Here is a 13618-nt window from a genome sequence, read left to right as displayed (position 1 = left end):
GGCCGCGCTCAGAGCCTCCGCCTCACTTTATTTATACTCCATAAATCCCACGTCAGCAGAAAGAATGCAATGCAAAACAAACTTTCTTTTCCCAGATGTAACCTTCTACTCAGTTCTTTGTTTCTATGCTCTTCCTTATCTGCCCGCCTTCTTGGCGCCTACAGGAGTTCATTAAAAGTTCAATTGGAGATACTGTCCTTGAGCCCTATCTATTCTCAGCATACTGTTTTCAAAGGCCCCTGCATTTCCCCCCCCTTTTTTTTTTGTTTTGCCTCAATCCTAAAAAGGTAGCCCATATTTGTTTTTGTATTTTTTTTTGTTTTTGGAGGCAACGGAGGGAGCATCAAATCACCAAAAGAAGTAGACCCAATCCAAGTGCCCAAAGCAATATACTTCCAGAGATTGTAGAAATCTATGTCTTTATTTGGGTCCATGGGTTAAAGGCAGCAAGGCGCTGACCCAGCTCCTGAAGGGTTACAGTTCCGGACAACACATGTAATTGTTGTCGAAATGTTTTGGAAATGTTCTGAGTGAGCTCTTGGATGTCCAAACTAATATTTTTATGGCCTATTAATAATTTTTGGATTACGGTCCAATTTTGAGAGATGTTAAAAAGCACAGGCGTTACACAAAATTGAGTGGAGTTTTAATCACATTGTAATGTTATCCGAGTACTGAGGACAGTGAGCTGATCTCCAAGCCATGTCAAGGCTTGTTTTATGTTGTCCAATCTTTTAGCAAGTTGAGAATCAATGTTTTGTTGTTGAAGCCATAACCGGTGAGATTGTTCGTGCCATTGCTGCACAAATTTAGCATTTTGTATGCTTTGATGAAGAGCGAGCCCTGCTACGGCCGCAGTGGAGACGATGGCGACAAGGCTCATCACCGAGGCAATTATAAGTCCAAGGGCACGGAGGGTTTGCTGGAGAGAAGTCCAAATATAAGTCTTAAGAGGTGATGCCCCCCATGGTCACGTAAGGTTAACAGGTAGCCAAATTTCTTTACGTGCCCTGAGGATATAAATATCCTCAGTAAAGTTGTGCCACCATGAATGATTGAGGCAAGACAAAAATGTACACGTATCTGTACAATGAACAATCCCCATATCATTATCCCATGTCAAATTTCCTGCTAATAATAGGTAGGGCTTACAGACACAAGCAATAATATATCAGGAGGTATTTTGATATAACTGAATATGAAAGGAGTTATTTGGGTTAGAAAGATTAAGGGGCATATTCCCCACAAAAATGCTAATGGCATCGCCTGTAGCTAACAACTTTTAAAGATGACTCTGTACTTAGGCCTCCTTCACGCCATACTAAGGTTTCATTATTGTTAGCAGTAATACTTTTATTTACCCGGTGCCATTTCAAAGGTATGTGACTAAATTTTATTTGAAAATTACCGTGCACATTTCAATCAGTTATTTGCATCCCATTGTATTTTAATAAAATCCGGGGTTTATTTCCCTGACATTGTTGTCACTCCAGCACCTCAATATTAGGAGAAACTTTTGGAATATGACAAAAAGGTAAAGAACTAGGAATAGTTTCATTACTATATACAGTATCATTATAATAACAGTATTAGTAGCCACATGACTATGATTATAGCGAACAACCCAGGCTTCATGCGATTTTCAGAGACAATGAGAACTATTTCCCATGTATATTGGAAGTTCTTCCACTCCAAATTGGTATGTGTTGTTTATAATTCCCGTTTCCAGTTTTATATTGTTCTTGTCTATATAGGGGGACAGCATCCAAGTAGTGTCATTGGTGAAAACCTTAATTTTCGCCTCTCCCCAGGCGACTCCCTGATACAAGGGTAGAAAGGGAATATAAGTCCAATATTCATACAAAGCCTCACTAAAGGAAATAAGTCCCCCGCCGAGGCACATCCAACAAAGGAAGAAATGCATGTTGAATCCAGTTTTCTTTTCAACAGGGTTTCAATCATTTTGTAGGAAACCACTTAGGTCCGCTCCCTGTAAGGACAAGAGCATAGCCCCGTCCCTGTTTTAGAACTTGCCCTTGAACATACTTACCTTCTTTATTAGGATACCAAATCTTTAAATTGTCAGTGGGGACTATACTGAGGGAGGTGAGGAAAGATGCGTTATGACAGCAGAGTCTTGCAATTGTCTCCATTGATTCAAAAAATAATTAAGGTAAAAAGAACCTTCAAAATCAAAAAAATTAAGGTAGAAAGGTTAACCTTCAAAAAAATCTGTTTTTTGGGGGGGCTCATTTCCCCCTTTTTGTTTTAGTAGTTGAGTTTTTAAGGTTAAATTTGTGTGTTTAATGATGGCTTGACCTTGACTGTTGTCCGGGATACCGGTGATATGTTGAATATTGTATTGTTGTAAGAAAACTTGTAATTTATGAGAGACATAAGTAGGGGCATTATTAGTTTTAAGTATAAGAGGAATGTCCATGATGGCGAAACAAACTAAGAGATGAGTAATAACAGAAATGAGAAAAGGTATTAATGGTATGATGAACATTTTAATTGTCCAAAAGAAGGGACATCTCGTGGATTAACCCTAGGATGGAAGGATGGAATGTTCAAAGGAGTACAGGAAGGACAAGCTCGAATAAGAGAACCAGTTTGTTTATGAGTTAAATGAAACCGTCGTTGAAGGCCAGAACTATTAGTGTGATGTAGAGTATATTTTTGTTTTGTAGTATGTAGGTGGCCGATTAAAAGTAAATCAATCTGAGTATTACCATGAACTAACGGTCCAGAAAGTTGAGAATGAGAACGAAGATGAGTGATGAATAAAGGAGCCCGACGTTGGCTCAAAGTAAAGGATAACAAAGAAAAGAATTTCTGAAGAGAAGAAGTAGTACAAAGAGGTAAAGTGGCCTGAGAAATATAAGTAGTAACATAAACGGCGTATTGAGAATTACTAATAATGTTACAACCAGTAGTAGGGAAATTAAGTAAGACCATGAGAATAGTAAACAATTTTTCCTGTTGTACCAAGGGATAAGGATAAACTGTAACTCAAGATTGATGAAGCTTTTTGCCAAGAATTAGAAGTTGTAAGAAGATAAGTGATTTGACTATGAGTGAATTGAGAGATAATTAAGGAAGGATTTTCTCCCCAAAGTTGTCGACAGTGATGTCGTCCTTTGATGATTAGTTTAGTTAAACGATTGATATAAGTAGCCAAGAGTTTTGATGTTTTATTGGACAAAAAGATTTATTTTAGTGGCCGATTGGTCTGATGAATCATTTTTGTAGGAGAATGTAAAGTATGAAATAAACAAAAGGAAAGGGGAACATTAGGAAGGGGCCTTTTAAAGTTGTTTTTTTACAAGTTGGAGTTTTTGTAAAGCCAAAGGAGTTAAATGGCGTGAGTTGTTTAAGTGACTGTCTTCTTTTAGAATAGAAAAAAGATGTTATATTTTTAAAACAGGACGTATTGTTTGAAAGTTATTTAATATTTTGAAATGATCACGTCGACTTTGAATTTTTTGGGGTCGAATATTTTGTGCTTTTAAGGTATAACCTAAATATTGAATAGGAAAATCTAGTTGAATTTTTTTTGGGGCAATATTAAGTGAATAGAAAGAAAGCTGAGTTTGTAATTATGTAAAAGGACAAGTTCTTGACACAAGGTAGGGCTGTTTAACATACCTTGAGGTAAAACTTTCCATTGATATTGAGAAAGTGGCTGAGAATTATTAAAAACAGGGACAGAGAAGATTTATACAATGATAAATTAACACAGTTGGAAACTGATTTTTTACAGGATTTAAAGTCCTATGTACGAATTTTTGACATATAGTAGGGCTATTAAGTATACCCTGAGGAAGAAGTTTTTGTTGATATTTTTGAATGGGTTGTCCATTATTATATTTAGGAATAATAAAGACAAACTTTTTACAATCTTGAGGTTGTAACTGAATAGAGAAAAAACAATTTTTGAGATCTATGACCATTAATTTTTAACTTTGTGGGATAAGGGCAGGATTAGGAAGATCAGGCTGTAAACTTTTTTTAGGTTTAATGTAAACATTTATAGTTTTAAGATAAGACAAAGACGGGAATTTCATGCAGAAATACGTGGCTTTATATTTCTCTTGGCCATTTGTTTTTTGACTTACTTTTTTAGAGTCCTAAGTATTTTTTTAAATAATGGTCACTGTTTTACCTAAATAGGAGTGGTGGCTATGAGTTTAAGGATTGTAGCCCATTTTGAACATTATATTTTTGGCAGTTGAGGAAATATGAGGAATGTTTAAAAAAGCAGTAAATTGTTGTGAAAGATTTTGTTTTTAAAAATTAATATTGATAGGAACAATATAAAAATTAAAAAAAACACTTGACCTTGTTGACCTTTAGGACCGACACAGGTTAAAGGTTCTACGTCTTGATAAACCACAGAAGCAGCACCCAAGCCAGTGAGTATAACTGAAACTTGTCTTTTTTTTTTATTGTATAGGCCATTAATTTAAACAAATAATAGACATATTTACCCCCGTATTAATTAACCCTTTGAAAACTATTTTATTAATGTGTAATGAACATAAGGGCTTTTGATTAGAAACTAAAGTTTCCCAAAAAACAGTTTTTTGTGTGTTACCAAACCCTCCCTATTGAGAATACGTTCCCCTGCCTCTAGGCATATAAATTGTGATACTTGAACCATAATAAGAATTTTATTAGTAACATTATGTTCTTTTGGCAAAGGGCCACACACTTTAATAGTTAATTTATATACTCCTTTATTAGGAGACAAAGTATAAGGCTGAGTAATAGCTAAGTCAGCAGTGGCGTTCTGCTTAGTTGCCGCATAAGGCTGAGAAACTGGGGTAAGGTGTGGGATCCTTAAGGAGGACTTGAATTTATTTCTTGATGTTGTAGGCCATTGTTCACTGGGTATTGTATGTAGATTTAGTCAATAACAAATATTTGTAAACAAATAAGGTGATTACAGGTACAGAAATTTAGTTTGTAGCTTACTATTTAATAGAGTATTTGCTTTGTAAAAGATGGTGGACCACAAAATACTTAACGGATTTTGGTTTTTAAAACACAGTGATGCTATCCAAGGCTAAATGGATACTTGAAATTGGGATTGGATCTGGTGTTGAGATACAACTTTTACTTAGTTATTGATTTTTTTTTTTTTCGATTATTTCAAGGAGGGTGACTACCATTTTTGTATTTTATAGAGCAGTCTAGAGGAAAGGGTTAAGCATGTAAGCTCTGAGGACAGAAAGTCATATTTTCAAAATATAATAGCTATATGACCTTGGATACATTTATAAAACTGTCTTAACTCTGTTTTCCTGTCTACAAAATGGTAATAAATATAAAATTTGTCAGTCTTAAAGGGATGTTGGAAGAACTAAATGTAAGTGAAGATTTTTTTACAGTAGTGGACACATAGTAAGTACTCAGTATACTATGGCTATTATTACTGTTATTATTGTTAATATTACGTCTATTTATTTTAGCTCTTTAATGTAACAAGTGCAGAACCATAATCTCACATCCTTCAGAGTTACGCTGATCTTGTATTTTTTGGTCCTTTGACTAGTTTAGTGATTTATTACAAGAAACCTAGTTAGTTTGTGCATTTTTTTCTTTCTTATATTTTTTATTTGTAAAGACTGACAAACCAACTACACTTTTAGACCTGGTGACATAAATTGTTGGGGCCCCAAGCCTGTGGGCCCCGGCTCCCATTTCCCAGGAGAGGAGACAGTAAATTTCCACTTTTATTAGTTTTAAAACGACATTTATTTGTCCAATGTCGACCTTTACCACAACATTTGTACACCTCTGAAGGCAGCTTTCTGCCTTGAGGGATAAAAGTGTTTAATTTTTATGACCTTTTTTTTTGAAATGTCTAGGTTTACCACATTGAAAGCAAACACCTTGTTTGTTATTTTCTTTTAAGGCTTTAGACAAAGCTCCAGTAAATAATTGAGTATTATAAATAGCCCCTCCAACACTAACACAAGTTTTAATATATTTATCTAAATTGGCCCCATTGGCCTTTAACGATTTTAACACTTTTTGACAGTCAGCATAAGCATTTTTAAAAGACAACGTTTGTAACAAAATTTTTGAAGCAAGGTCAGCACCCACAATTTTTAAGACAGTATCCTGAAGACGGGCTACGAAATCTGAATATTGTTCATTTGTGTCCTGTAAAATCTTCACAGAGGAAAGGGAAGATTTTCCTGTTATCTCTACCTTATTTTAGGCCCTTAAAAACAAAGTCTTGATTTGAGTAAGGGCAACATCATCTAGACCAGCCTGAGTATTAAGAGTAGCACATTGGCCCATGCCTGTGAGTTGTTCCTCAGTGGCTCCTGGGGGATCACACATAACATTTTTTTTAGCCTGTACATGCGTCTTGTTCATTTACCAGCTGTGCAATTGTAACCACTGAGAACGATCAAGAAAAGCCTTTCCCAAAGTCTTCCAGTCTATAGGAATTATCAAATTTTCTGATGAAAAAATATTAAGAAGACCAAGGATAGGGGTTCATAGTTAGAAATGGCAGCTTTCATTTCTTTTAAAAATTTAATTTGTAAGGCATTAAATTGGACATTATTGCCACCATTTGAAAACTGAGCATTAGGAGCAAAAGAAGCACAAATAATTGGAAACAGATCCAGCTCCTTAAATTTTTTTTTTATCTTTTCCTTTTCTCCCTCCCCCAATGGCGGGCAAGGCACTGAGAAAACTTTGCCAAACAAAGGTAAAGATAAGGAAGCCGGGGGGTTGGAGGCACTGGAAAATCCTCTTTTAACAGGGCAGAAGGAAAAGAAACAGGGAAAGCTCACAAAGGTGAATTAGAAGAATGTATCTGTAATATTTGTTGAAGCATTTTCATAATACACTGCATGTCAGAATTTCCCTTAGAAGAAGGAAGAGCTGGCTTTTTCTCTTCTCCCCCTTTTGCTACCCTGGCACAAATGGGCTCCATTTCAGATTTATTTTATTTTATTTTATTTTTCCAAATCCTCAGATACCTTTCCTCCTGTGGCTACATTACCACACTCCGGATCAGTCTCAAGTAACTCTAATGTCTGAGTGATAGAGTTACACAAGGTCCACAATTTTAGAGGCATAATATCCCCTAACTGGAGAGCTCTAAGCAGAGCTTTTACTACCTGTAACCATTTTTTCCGATTCAGCTGCACTTTAGTCTGATACTGAAACCAGTAACAATGTTGTTCAACATGGGCAAACAATCGCTTCAAAGTCTTTTTCTTTCACTTCTACTCCCATAGACAGCAACAGTCCTTGAAACAGCCATAAATATTCTGAGGCCAGAGAGATGGAATTCCCCATAATGAAAGCTTAAGAAGGTTCCCCTTAACAATATCCGAGCCTTACCCGCTCCTAGGGGGTTCCCCTTCTTGTTCTCCCCTACTCACCCGTGCTGACCCTGCTCGCTGCGCCACTTGTTGGGGTCCGTGCCGGGGGTGGGGTGGTGGAGAATGAAAGAACACACAAAAGACAAAGACACACAGAGAACATGGCGGCCGCGCTCAGAGCCTCCGCCTCACTTTATTTATACTCCATAAATCCCACGTCAGCAGAAAGAATGCAATGCAAAACAAACTTTCTTTTCCCAGATGTAACCTTCTACTCAGTTCTTTGTTTCTATGCTCTTCCTTATCTGCCCGCCTTCTTGGCGCCTACGGGAGTTCATTAAAAGTTCAATTGAAGATACTGTCCTTGAGCCCTACCTATTCTCAGCATACTGTTTTCAAAGGCCCCTGCAATTAGTGACTGTAGTCCCCCTGTTGTGCTATCAAATAGGTCTTATTCATTATTTCTAACTATATTTTTCTACTTATTCATCACCCCCATTTCCCTCTTCCTTCTCACTACCTTTCCTAGCCTCTGGTAACCATCCTTCTACTCTCTTATGTCCATGAGTTCAATTGTATTGATTTTTAGGTCCCACAAATAAGTGAGAACATGTGGTGTTTGTCTTTCTGTGCCTGGCTTATTTTAGTTAACATAATGACCTCCAGTTCCATCTGTGTTGTTGCAAATGACAGAATCTCATTCTTTTTTATGGCGGAATAGTACTCCATTCTGTGTAAGTACCACATTTTCTTTATCTAGTCATCTGTTGATGGACATGTATGTTACTTCCAAATCTTGGCTACTGTGAATACTGCTGCAACAAACATGAAAGTGCAGATATCTCTTGCATATACTGATTTCCTTTCTTTTGGGTATATACCTAGCAGTGGGATTGCTGGATCATATGGCAACTCTATTTTTAGTTATTTGAGGAACCTCCAAACTGTTCTCTATAGTGGTTATACTAATTTACATTCCCATCAACAGTGTACCAGAGTTTCCTTTTCTCCATATTCTCACCAGCATTTATTTTTGACTATCTTTTGGATATAAGTCACTTTAACAGAGATAATATGATATCTCATTGTAGTTTTTATTTGCATTTGCATTGATGATGTGGCACACCTTTTCATATGCCTGTTTGCCATTTGTATGTCTTCTTTTGAGAAATGTCTATTCAAATCTTTTGTCCATTTTTTGATCACATTATTAGATATTTTCCTATAGAGCTGTTTGAGCTCCCTATATATTCTGATTATTAATCCCTTGTGAGATGGATAGTTTGCAAATATTTTCTTTCATTCTGTGGGCTGTCTCTTCACTTCTGGATTGTTTCCTTTGCAATATGCAGAAGTTTTTTAACTTGATGTGATCCCATTTGTCCATTTCTGCTTTGGTTGCCAGGAAGTTTTTATTTTAAAGATGAAAGAAAGAACAAATGACATAAGCTAACACATGGATAAGTTTCAACATCATTATGTTAAATAAAAGAATCCAGATGCAGACAAGAACACCCTGTATGAATCCATTTATGTGAAGCTCAAGAACGGGCAAAACTAAACTATAGTAATAGGTAGAACAGTAGCTGTCAATAATGACTGGAATTGAGTGGAAAGAGACAGTAATTTGCTGCCATTGTGAAAATATTTAATCTCTTAATTGGAGTGCTGGTTACACAGTATACCCATTGAATTGTACAAGTAAGATTTGTACAGTTCAGTATATGTGAATTTTAACTCAACTTTAAAAAAATGATAAGTGATTGTCTGACAGTTTGGAGGATAAGTTTTTGTGCCTTGTATTGCTTTTCTTCCTGGCAATTGTCATGTAACTTTGAGGATGTGTATTAGGGCTCTCCAGAGAAAGAGAATCAATAGGAGATAATTATTTATTTGTTTATTATTTGTAATGAGGAATTGACTCATGCTATTATGGAAGCTGAGAAGTCCCACAATCCGCTGTTCGCAAGCTAGAGATCCAGGAAAGCCAGTGGTATAACACAGTCTGAAACCAAAGGCCTGAGAACCAGGAGAGCAGATGGCATAAATCCCAGTTCTATTCAGACCCACAATAGACTAGATGATGCCTGCTCACACTGGGGAGGACAATCTACTTTACTAAGTCCACTGGTCCAAATGCTAATCTCACCCCAAAACAACCTCACGGAGGCACCCAGAAATAATGTTCAATCTGGGCACCCCATGGCCTAGTTGACACATCATAAAATTAACCATCACAGGATGGCAGCCATAAGATAAGAGTGGTGAAAGAAAGACAAAGTTTAAGTTCCTCATAGCATTGTAGTATCACATAGCATCCCTGAACTGCATACCTCCAGAATGCATGTGCTCACAATATGGCCACAATCTGGAGGGAGATGACTAGGGAAGAGTGCCTAGCTATTTATTTAGCTCCCCTCATGATGGCATTAAACTTAGTGAATTCCTTAGTGTGTACCTGTGTGTGTGTGCACGAGAAAGAGAGAGACACAAAGAGAAAGAGATTGAGCTCCTGATGGGATCAAACCATTGTAGCCGAAACTCAGTTACTAGTCCAAAGCATTTCCTTACTGATACATTTCTCCTGATCTCCTTTTCTTTCATCTTGTCTGGTTATGAACACAGTGTATTTGTAAACCTATATGTACTATCAACTCTATGAGGAAGAATTAAGTAGTTATCTCACATGATAGTAAGTTCCTATTCCTAAACTGTATTCCATGGAATATTAATGTTACCAAAAAGATATCCCATATTCACATAAACCACATTCGCCTTTTATGTATGAACAATAGTAAATGATTGGGAATTGTAAATTCCCTCTAGGGGAATACATTGTATTCATTGCCCAAACATCTCTTGGCCACAGAAGCTGTTTTCAATGGTATATCAGGCTGGATCGGAATATATGTTTGGAAACATCACTCTAGATTAAGGCTGAACCTTGGAATGAAATCCTAATTGTAAACACCTCTTCCTTTTGGGATTTGCTATCTTCCTCACCCAACCTCTCCTCACTATAGCAGGGTATGTAGCCTGCTTCATTTTGCTGTCATAGACCAATCATACTCAGGGAATTTCTTTCCCACCTTGGCAGAACTATAGTAAAGCTCCCTAAGACAAAGTGAATGTTTAAAGTCCTCTTAGTGCAATGACTTCACATCTTCTGACCTGCCTGTTTTGCCCTTCTTCTTCATTTCATTTATTCCTGACTATCTAGGCCTCTGACCTAATATTTCGGTCCAGGGCCTCTGTAAATACTATGCATGTGCAGGCAAAACTCCAGCGGGCATTATTCATATACATGGTGATCTGAAAAGTGTCCCCTGGAACTGTCCAGTGGGGCAGCGGTAATCCTTCTCCAACTCTTTTCCTTCCTGCCTGCACCAGTTTTCTGATTGACTCTCTGTTCTGGGTTTCACTATTTGCGGATCATGACTTCTGTTTTCTAGTTTCTGACTCTTCTTGGTTTCCTTGTCTTTACTTTCACCTTGTATATGCTTTTGAGCTTCTGACCTATTGGTCTCGGGACTGACTATGACTAAAGTAAACTGGTATCCCACATCTAAGTACTAACGAACACTTCCCAATTATTTCTCTTTCCTTTTTAAATGTAGTTTTGCTTAAAACAGAATTCTACCCAAACGACACTTTGAAGACATGTAAGGGAGGCTAAAGAAAGAGGATTTTTAAAAATTCAAGATTATGATATGTTATGAATATTTGGGGGTAAAGATGAGCTCCCTCCTTCCTCAGAAAGACTTTAGATTGCCTGTTGAGAATTAATGTTTTAAAAGCATCACAGCATTCATTGAATAGGAAAATCTTCTCTAAATAGGAAGAATGGCTTCCCAGCAGGTAACATTGAACTGTAACCTGATTGAATGTATTTAGTAGCTAAAGAAAGAACGTGTCAGCCAGATGGTGTGGGAGCTTGGTTAGTCCTGAAATTTCAGAAAGAGAAAGATCACAGGGGCAAAAGTTGAATGTATCTTGAGACAAGACCTTGGTGCAGAGACAGCAGAAAAATGACAGTACTCACACCAAGGTTACAGTTACCAAGAAACCTTTTAATTATAATTTAGCTTTTCATGTAGTGCTCCTATAGGTAAAGAAGGTGTAGGTCGTGGGATTGAGTAGCAGTAAATGCTTTCCTTTGCAAATTAGCATATATGAGTTTGCGTTTATATGTCAGTCTTTGTGAGCTGGTCTAATGAGATACTGCCTGATGACCTGACAGACCAGGTTTATGAGCTTTCCAGGCTGAGAGCTGAGCCTGTGAGGAATTCACTAAGGTTAATGCCATCCCGAGGGGAGCTAAATGGGTAGCTAGGCAATCTTCCCTAGTCATCTCCCTCCAGATTGTGGTCATGTTGTGAGCACATTTTCTTCAGATTTCTCATCCATGTAACTCTCTATTAAGTGTATCAGTATTAGTGGCACACTGGTATTCATACACATTCACAATCTCCTCCCTGCCTTCATTTTGGGTTGAAAGTATCAGCAGGAAACATAGGGATATTATGAACACACATGAGAAATTAGATAAAAGAAAGGATTTCCTGACAGGTATCCTTTAAAAGTTTTGTTTCTTTTTTATTTTTATCTTAATGTAATTAAATTGACTGATTAATCAATTAATTGAGTTTGTTTTAGCAAAAGAATTCAGCACCTGTTTGCCAGAAATAGCTCCTTTGTTTTCTTTTTCTGGAAAAAGAGAGCTAGGTCTGATGGCAGCCTCTGTCCCTTCTATTCTGCAGATCCTAAAGTTTATTTGTTCCTTTTGATATTAAAAGTACTGTTCTGAGCAAAGATCTCTGTCAGTTACTATTTAAGATTGGGGCTTGGGTTTTCTCTCACAAAGTTAGATGAGAAAGTAGGAAATTAATGTGTTTATTTACTTAATTTAAGCAACCTCCCTGAGTTTTGCTAAATTCCAGATTCCGTATTGATAAGGTAAACCTAGGTGGTTTCTTTTTATTCAGCCTTTCTCTCTAGAAACATCTGAATCAAAATACAGCTGTTCTAGTCACTGTGACTGTTTTGTTTTATGTAGACCCCCACCCAGTTTCTTCAATGTCATAATCGATACTGTTTTTAGATTGCCAAAATATTGAGCTTGGTTTTGCTGACATGCTATTCAGTGACATTTTATGACCATAATTAAATTGTTTAGGCTTCAGTTTCTAATTGCCTAAGCACCAAAGAGTATTTGATGGTAGTATTTGATACTCTATTTGAATAGAATATTTGATAACTTGCTGATGATTATAGTATTATTTGCATTTTTGAAATAATCACATTCCAAGTCACATGGGAGAACACACTTAGGTTTGCTGTCAGAAATGACATGGATGAAACTCTTAAAAATGAACACGAAATAAGTCAATGTGAGATGGCTGCAAGAACAGATCTAATTTTGTTCATGTTGAAAAAGTTAAACTTTCCATGCTCGGTAGCAATCATTCTGTGGTAACAAATTGTCAGAAATAATTTTTGTTTGACCAGGATCAGAAAAACTCACCAGGGCAAAAGCTAGACTAGGATTTGTCCACTGCATGTTTCTTTTTTTTGGCCTTCCAATGTATGCCCCCAGAGCCATGTAATTTTCACTGAAGAGCTGTTTTAGCTCAGACTCCAAGCTGACCCTGTTCTGATTCAGAGAAAATTTAAGGAGACTGGGCCAGTAATTCAAGTACTAATGTTGCATAGTGTTTTCTCAAACCCTAGTAATTTATAAATAAATCACTTTCGAAGAAACCAGTTTTCACGAATTCCCAGTGATGACAACTGTTACTGTATAAATATAACCATAAAACTAGGTTGAAGTTCCTTATGTACCTGGATGATGCACATTCACAAACCCAAAGTAAATTTACAAATTAAATACAAAAAAACTAACAAAACCAAATAAGTTCACATCAACAAAACTTAGTGAGAAAGATGCTGCTCTTTTACTGAAAGTAAATTGTTATTTGCAACATAAATATGGTACTGACCCATCTAGTATAGGTTTTTTGAATTTAGTATGCCTGTCACTTGATGACTCAATTCTTTCATACTTTTCTCTATTAGAATAATTTTGCAACCTCAGATAACGTTTCTGCTGCTCTTCATGAGCTACCTGGTGGTTGCCCTCTCATTCCTGAGGGGTCAGAGCTCCTGGTAATCATATTCCTCCCAGACTAGGGTTACCGCACTTCTCCCTTCATACTCATAATTGGAGAAGAGAGAAACCAAGAGGCACCCACGTGGATCCCCTGAGT

At 36.9% G+C, this 13618-nt stretch overlaps 1 long non-coding RNA gene across 1 annotated transcript; it reads right to left on the bottom strand.

Moving 5' to 3' along the window:
- Positions 1-760: 760 nt before the first annotated feature.
- Positions 761-7461, bottom strand: LOC116274503. The gene is made up of 2 exons (XR_004183194.1): positions 7413-7461; positions 761-1990 (listed from the first exon to the last, which is right to left on the bottom strand). It is a non-coding gene; the product is annotated as an uncharacterized LOC116274503 (long non-coding RNA).
- Between the last annotated feature and the right edge of the window lie 6157 nt (positions 7462-13618).

Source organism: Papio anubis, chromosome 4, assembly GCF_008728515.1.
Source record: "Papio anubis isolate 15944 chromosome 4, Panubis1.0, whole genome shotgun sequence".
Classification (NCBI taxonomy): Eukaryota; Metazoa; Chordata; class Mammalia; order Primates; family Cercopithecidae; genus Papio; species Papio anubis.
The sequence above is the reverse complement of the archived record's forward strand: the minus strand, read 5'-3'. Positions and strand labels throughout refer to the sequence as shown.